Here is an 8,131-nt window from a genome sequence, read left to right on the forward strand (position 1 = left end):
ATGTAGTAAATGTTGAGCTTCAAATAGAGCATGCACTGAGGACCAGGTCACAAAATGTCACCTGAAATTAATGTTAATGAGTACAATTAATGTGCTAAGTTAAATAAAATGTGAGATGAGTTATCTCCAACTCGGTTCCACCCTTGGAAATTATTAAATGAACTGTCATTGAGTAAAGTTGTTTCTCAATGTTCCCTCAAGGACATTAAGTATATGAAGGTAGGAAGAGGATGGATACTAATTAGTGTTGCCAGAAAGAGGAGGCTGCTCTGGCCTTAGATGTTTCTACTTTAAGTACTGGAATGAAGACAGTGTAATGGAAGCAGACCTGTGTAGGTAGCAGACAGGTTTAAATGTAAAATTGTTGTTAATAAAAGCAAGTCACTTAACTTTTCGGAGTCTGTTTTCCCTTTAATAAAATGATTATAATACCATGAAGCGTTGGGTGGCTATGAGACTAAAATTAAGTGATAAGTCGTAAACCAAGCATAGGGCACAAAATAATCCTCCGAGCTTATAAGCATTACTTATTAAACAATAAAATTACTTTTGTGTTATTTCTTCTCTTTATGAAAAATCGTTGTCAGGCTACCATAATGTGGTAATGAAACATTAGTACTGAAATACCTTTGCTCATCTAATAACCATTGATTTTTTTAAACTAATTGATCAAAGGGGAGACAATATCCTATGATAACGGTTTTCAGTTTCTGGTTTATAGTTAGCAGAGTGGACAAATTAAGTTTTTCCTTAGTACGAATCTGCCTTTCAGATTGCATCTGGGTATGTCAGGGCAATAAGCCTGAAGGATAGTACCTCTTCCCTTACCTTCAGAGGTGAGATCCAGACCCTGGTTAAAGTTTCATATGCTGCCCAAGTTACTTAGCCTTTTCTTGTTTTAGCCATTGGTTCTGAGATTCTGAGATTATGGAATCATAACAAGAAAAGAGAAATATTGTGACAAACTTGACTTAATTATACAGTTAAATATTTACTTGAAATTCTTTGCTTTATTTTTTTTATTTTTTATTTTTTATTTTTTTTTTTGCTAGAAAGATTTTCTCGATACCTACCTTTTAAAATTTTAAGGGCAAAAAATAAGGTTGGAATGTTGTGTAGAAAATGCCTGGGTTTGGGCGTGCTTTCCTTGTAGACCCAGAAACACACTAATATTAGTATCCTGGACTTGGTGAGATTCAGAAAATCTCTTTCACTGTAACTTACTGCTCATGTAAGTGGAAGTATGAAAACAATCAGAAGTGAGTACTTTTTTTTTTCCCTTTGGGAAAATGATGGGCAGATGGCCCAGGTAAGTTGCAGGACAGCCAGAATGTTTGTTGTGTGACTCAGCTGATGACTATCGTCATGAATTGATGTGGCTAAAAATTTATGTAAAAATTACAAGTCTTGTAATTGCTTTTGGCCTTTACAATGTAAGCTAACAGAATACACAGTATGTGTGATACACACAGTGGTAACCACTTTATGTACTGCAAATCACAGTTTTCATCAGCATCTTCTATCTGTTTATCTTTGTCAGCCATTTGTCTTGGTGCAAAAATTTCTCCTGATGTTTCAACATCTGATGCAGATTTGCCAAAATTCAATGTCCTAATTTCCCAGGAGCCAGAGCTGTGATGTAATGAGGATGTTCTGCTAGAGCTGAAGTTAGCCATGGGGTGAGCTATTGGGTTCTTCCATTGGCCCTTTATGGTCAGTGGAGACTCAAGGGCATAAATGGGTTTTACCATTTTCCCTAGAAGAACCTTCATAAGATGCTTTGAAACAACCATATTTAGCTATAACATTTACTAACAAAGATGTATAACTGCTATGCAGATGCCCTTGCAGAAGGATTGTTGGGTAAGGTTAAGGTGTATAGGTTGTAGTTCTGGCAGAGTCTTTTATGGTAATTATTATTAAGTTACCACATGTGAGACTCTTCCCTTATAATCTTCTGGCTTAAAAAAAAGTATCTGCTTATGGAGAGAATGGTTAAATATTTTTCCCAAAAAAGGCTACATTTACTTGAGTAAGATGGAATCTCAAATTAGCTTTGATTTGCATTTCCCCTAAGGCCAAAGATGTTGGACACTTAAAAAAAATGTTTATTAGCCATTGTTATTTCTTTGTTTGAGCATTTTCAGTTAATTCCATAACTAATTTTTAAAAAAACTAATTTTTAAAATATAGTTTAAAATTCCAAAACTAAATTTTAAAATAATTTCTTGCGATTTTAAATGTTAAATTCCTTGTATTGTTTAGGTACGAATCCTCTGTTAGATCTATAGAGATAGCAAAGATCTATGGCACCTACTCTGAGGCCCAGGGAACATTGCTGAAGAGGGGGTAGAAGAACAGTGTGAGCAAAGGGTGGTGAGGGCATACCTTACCAGGCCAGTCTTCAGGGTTCACACCTGTGTAAGACTGATGCTTTTCTCCCCCTCTGGAAAAATGATTTGTTTCTAGTTCATCTAGTTCATTGTTATATATATTTTTAAAGACTTTTTTATTTATTTTACACTTATGAGTAAACTGTAGCTGTCTTCAGACACAACAGAAAAGGGTATTGGATCCCATTACAGATGGTTGTAAGTCACCATGTGATTGCTGGGAATTGAACTCAGGACCTCTGGAAGAGTTTGAAACAGCGGAGCCATCTCTCCAGCCCCCAGATTTCATTTTTTAATGGGTAAATTCATTGCTTTTTCTTCAGTTAATAGACATTTAGACTCTTTCTATTTACTGGGTATTATGAATAAAGAAGCAATGACCATGGATGAACTAGCATATTTGTAGTAGGATAGAGAGTCCTTTGGGACGTGCACAATGGTAGTTTAGCTAGATCATGTGGTAGATATATTTCTAGCTTCCTGATGGGCTTTCACACTGATTTCTGTAGTGGCTATGTCAGTTTGCAATCTAGCCAACAATGAATAAATGTTCTGCTTTTCCATATCCATGCCATAATTTGTTTATCATTTGTTTTTATCAATCTTAGACATTCTGACTGGTGTAAAGTGAAATCTCAAATTAGTATAAATTTGTAGAGTTCTCTGATGGATAAGGACATTGGACATTGATTTTTTTCTCACTCATTTGAAAATTCTTTTTTGAGAATTCACTATTAGTTCCATGTCCTGATTTTTAATTGATTTATTTGTTTTCTTGATTTTAGTTTCCTGAGTTTTTTGTGTAGTTTATACATGAATCCTTTGTGAGATGTATAGTTGTTGAAGATTTTTACCTTTTCTGTAGGCTCCTTTTCATTCAGATGACAGTATTCTTTGGTGTATAGAAGCTTTATAGTTTATGAGGTTCCACTTCATTGTTGGTCTTAATCCCTGGCTAGTGGAGTCCTAGTCATAAATTCCTTTTTTATGTTTGTGGTTGGCACACTTCATTGCTTTCTCCTCTCTCTCCTTACAGATTCAGTGTGGGATCTTAATTTGATGTCATTTATCTACTTGGAATTGAGTTTTATACAGGGTAAGAGATGATCTAGTTTCATAATTTTAAAGGTTTTTTTCATGTTTAATTATGTGCATGTGTGTGTGCTTGTGTATGTGTGTGTGTATGTGCGTCTGTGTGCATGTGGTTATGTGCATGTGAGTACCAATCCTGGAGGAGCCCAGGAATTCCTCTGCACTGTCTCTGACCTGCCAGCACCCAAAGTAATGATACAGAGACTTATTTATTTAGCTCAGGCCTTAGCTTAGGCTATTTCATGACCAGCTCGTATAACATAATTAATCCATTTATTCTAATCTAAGATCTGCCATATGGTTCATTACCTCTACTTTAGTCCTGACACCTCTTCCCTCTTCCTTTTCTTGCTGGTGAATTCCCACACCTGATTTTTTTCCCAGAGTTCCTATCTCTGCCAGGAGTTCACCTATTCTCTCCTGTTTCATCTCTTCATAAAACCAACTAGAAGGTGATGGAGAAAGATGTTTATAAAACACTGAAACAGATGATGGTTCATACAAAAAACAAAACCAATGTCCAGCCTGTACTCGAATCTCTGCCAGTACAGAAAACAGCATTTGAATAATACAAAGACAATCTTTACACAGTGTATAAGAGATTATCCTAACATCTCTCTTCTTTAGTCCAATAGAAGGGTCTTTCTCTAGTATTAATAAACTATATGCCATAAGAACAATTATGAGACCTATCAGATAAAAATTACATTCACTATGTATAGTCCATTCGTATTTGGCAAGCATGGAGAAAGTACTCTACTATGCATCCTATTTTGGTGAGGCCTAAGTTCTGTACCTAAATCACTTTGTATCATATTTATCAACCTAAAAACTAATCTTTTTAGAGCTATAAACAATTTCTTAAATCTTAAACAAGTTAAGTATATATGTGAGACTATTATTAGTCTTCAACCCCATCAGACATCTGAGAAGGATAAATATTATCTGAGTAAACTGGAAGTGCAAGGCAGGTAGCTTCCAAAACTACAGAAATGATAAAGAGTGTTGATTGCTTGGTCAGTTACCCTAGATTCCTCTGCAACATTGAACATCCAGCTTTGGCCTCCTGGCCCAGAATATCTGACAGACTTATCTGGTAAGCAGGATGAAGGGCTGGCTTACCTTGTCTTGGCACAGTTTGACAGTTGACTTCCTCGGTTTTCAGCTTGTCCACAGTTTGGACAGCATGCTGTCAACAGTTGAGATAAGGGTATTTTTGCCCAGTGTCCAGCTTTGCCACAGAGGTTCTTTGGTGCCTATCATCTTCTTTGAAGTAGTATGGGCTGCTGCCAGAAGCTGAATATCTCACTGTCATGAAAAACCCTATGTTATTAAAACATCCTAAATGCCATATTCTGCAGATCCCTGAAGTGTTTAGAGATTATCAGTCTAGATCGGAATAGGCAAACATTGCTTGTTTCTAGTTATTTACTATCTGCTTAACTTTGAAAACATATACAGGAGATTAAATAAAGCTTATTTTACTAATTAATTAAACTAATATCTATCATGACCACAAGTTTGATTGACTACTAACTTGCATTGCTTTTTTTTAAAGATTTATTTATTTATATATATGAGTGTTTTATTTGCATGTGTGCCTGCATGACAGAAGATGACCTCAGGTCCCATTACATATAATTGTGAGCCACCATGTGGGTGCTGGGAGTTGAACTCAAGAACTCTGGAAGAACAGTCAGTGCTCTTAACCTCTGAGCCATTCCTCAAGCCCTAACTTGCATTTCTTAATTATCCTAAACAGTTTGTAATAGTAGCTTTCAAGGACTAGAAGTTTACATTACATTTTTAAATGAGTTACATATGTACAATACTTTAAATAAGAGTTGAAACTTATAAACAGCATGTTGTAACAAAAATAATCTTCATTTTTTATCAATATACAAAAATCCAAAATATTTTTCATTGGTTTACATTGGCTTGTTGTTGCTTTCTAGTCTAAAAGTGGGTTCAGTGATCTATCCCTTCATTCTGTCTCTCCTATTTCCCCCTTTTTCTTCTCATCTTCTCTCCTCACCCTTCCCCTGTCACTAAATAGGAGAAAAAGGATAGAGAAGAGAAAGAGATCCTCAAATCTAAGCTCCTTTACTTTGTTTACTCCCTGACCAAGATCAATAACAACTTGTGACCAACTCCACTTAAGCAACTACAAATATCCATCACCCATTGAATGACCAACCTTCCCCCCTAAAGTCCCCTCCCCAAATGAGGTGTCATTCTCTTAAAATGCTTCCTGCTATCTGGGGCTGACAACATGTTTTGCAGACCCTCAGAAAACTGGGATATTTGTAGGCTTAGAGTTTTCAAAACCTTCTTTAATCATGGTTCTTTAGTGCCTCAATCTCCCTCCCAGCCCACCTACCAGATTAGGGGAAAAGAAAGGTTAATAGGAAATGGAGACTGTGCACCTATTTAGAAGTAGTTCTTTGGGGGTGATTCTAATCTTTGTTGTCAGCATAACAGCAGTCCAGGTCAAATATTCAAACATGAATCAGTAGCAGCAGTCCAGTGCAATGGGTAAACACCAAATACGAATCTGTCTTATTGGCTCAACCCAGAAGAAAAGGAACCATAAGGCTCTGCTTCTCAGCACGAGTCAGCAGAAGTGGCAAGAAGCAACCTGAATACTGTGAGAAGTTCCTTGGCACACTTCTCTCTATGAAGTTAGGACAAGTAAATATCAGCAAAGACTAGTAAAGAGTTGTATGGCATACCAATGCAAGAGTGTTGTCTGTGAAGACCAGTGAAGCATTGTAAGGAGAACTAATGACAGAGCATCATCCACTATCTGTTGGGTTATACTTACAGTCTTCCATCCAAACATCATGCATTCTCTTAAGTTGTTGGAGACATCCCACATTAAGCTCGAGATGCCTGGGACCCCTGATGACAAGGAAGAAAAACCTGGCGGGTACCATGTCTCAAAGTGCGAGGCTATGGCCTCTTGTGGGCACCAGTATGAGTACCAAGAGGCCCCAAGGCCTGCTTCTTTGGCACAAGCACCTCATGATGTCATTTCTGCAGCTATTCTTAATATTTACCATTCTCCTTATCTATTTACTGTGCCTTCTCTTTCCTCCTTCCTTGAGTAAACTCGTACTTGGTGACCTGGAAAGACCTAGTAGGAGCCTGCTTGATATCCAGGAACTAGATGTTCCGACAATTTTAAAGTGAAAGCTGTTCATAAATTCAAGAGAAATGTTAACTGTAAAAGAAGCTCTACAAATTCGGGAAAATTGCACCCAATGTAAAATTGGATATGGTGATAGTTACAACATCTTGAGAAAGTTTGATATGTTACAGTCACTCACTAGAGGTGGAAATGAAGATAACCTAGAGCCACAGGCAGAGATGAGTAAATCTACAGCTGTTCCCTAGTCTTAGTCTCAGTTCGTTCTAGTTGGTTTACAAAGAGTTAATGAGCTCCAAGCAGCTCACAGGCTAAGAGCTTCTCACTTTCTAATCCCCTGCTGCAACCAGCAGGAGTCAATTGGCAGAAGTTTTCAGTTCTGGCCCCCAAAGAGTAAAAGACCACCAAATTGTCAGGAACTATCACTTTTGGCCCCCACCTTTACTCTTGGTGTCAAAATGGTCTTTGACAGTTTTCTGACTTATAACCTACTGTTCCTGATTTAATGGCATCTATATAAAATGTAGGAGCTTTAGAAATTGGTGTTCTTCTTACTATACAAGGAAGAATTCAATTAGTTCATTTGATAAACTGAAGTTGTTTGTTTGCTTTGGGTTTTTGTTGTTAATTCCTCCCCCTGAAAGCTTTTTTGCCAATATCTGTTTTCTGCCCACAGTGAGGCAATTTCACCATTAGTAAAAGGTACCATAATTTCTTCTGGGTCTCTTCCTGTTAATTGGCAAAATCTCATTTTTCCTTTCAAAATTAATTTAGGAACAAGTCTACATAGGTCTTTAATTTTTCACTCTGTTTATGTGCTGAAATATCCATTCTAAGATATTATCTTCTCTCTGTATCAGAATCCCTGTGGGAGAATGAGCAGATGGCAAAATAACTAAAATATAATCCATCTTTGTATCCAATTTCTCTCAGCAGCTGTTGTTTTGATCATAAGCATTTAAAAAATTTATAGCTGACAAAGTACTATTTAATCTATCTCTTGGGGGTATTGGCTACCCCTTTCTGAATTAACTACTCAAGAGCTAAGTAATTTATTTCAAGCATTACAAGGTGGTTTATACTTAAGAAGTCGAAGAAAATTATCAGCTGAAGCTGAAAAAGAATTAGTTCTGTTAGAACTGCCCAGATATCCTATTTTTCCTCTCTTTTCCTGCTAAAGGCCATTTGGCTCTTTATTAAACCAGTAAGAAGGTGGATGATGGAAAAGATGTTTATAAAACATTGAAACAGGTGATGCTTCATAAAAATAAATATGGCAAAGTCTGGCCTGTGTTCAGTTCTCTGCAGGTTCAGAAATCTAAGTTTTATTCTTCTAAATATAGCTATCCAGATTTTTGAATACCACTTAGTGAAGATGCTATTTTTCTTCAGTGTATATTTTTTGCTTCTTTGCTTAAAAAAAATCTGTTGACTGAAGGAATGTTTGCTTATATGTGGGTCCTCAATTCTATTCCATTTTATCCCCAAAACCATGCTG

The sequence above is a fragment of the Apodemus sylvaticus genome, chromosome 4 (genome assembly GCF_947179515.1).
Source record: "Apodemus sylvaticus chromosome 4, mApoSyl1.1, whole genome shotgun sequence".
Lineage (NCBI taxonomy): Eukaryota > Metazoa > Chordata > Mammalia > Rodentia > Muridae > Apodemus > Apodemus sylvaticus.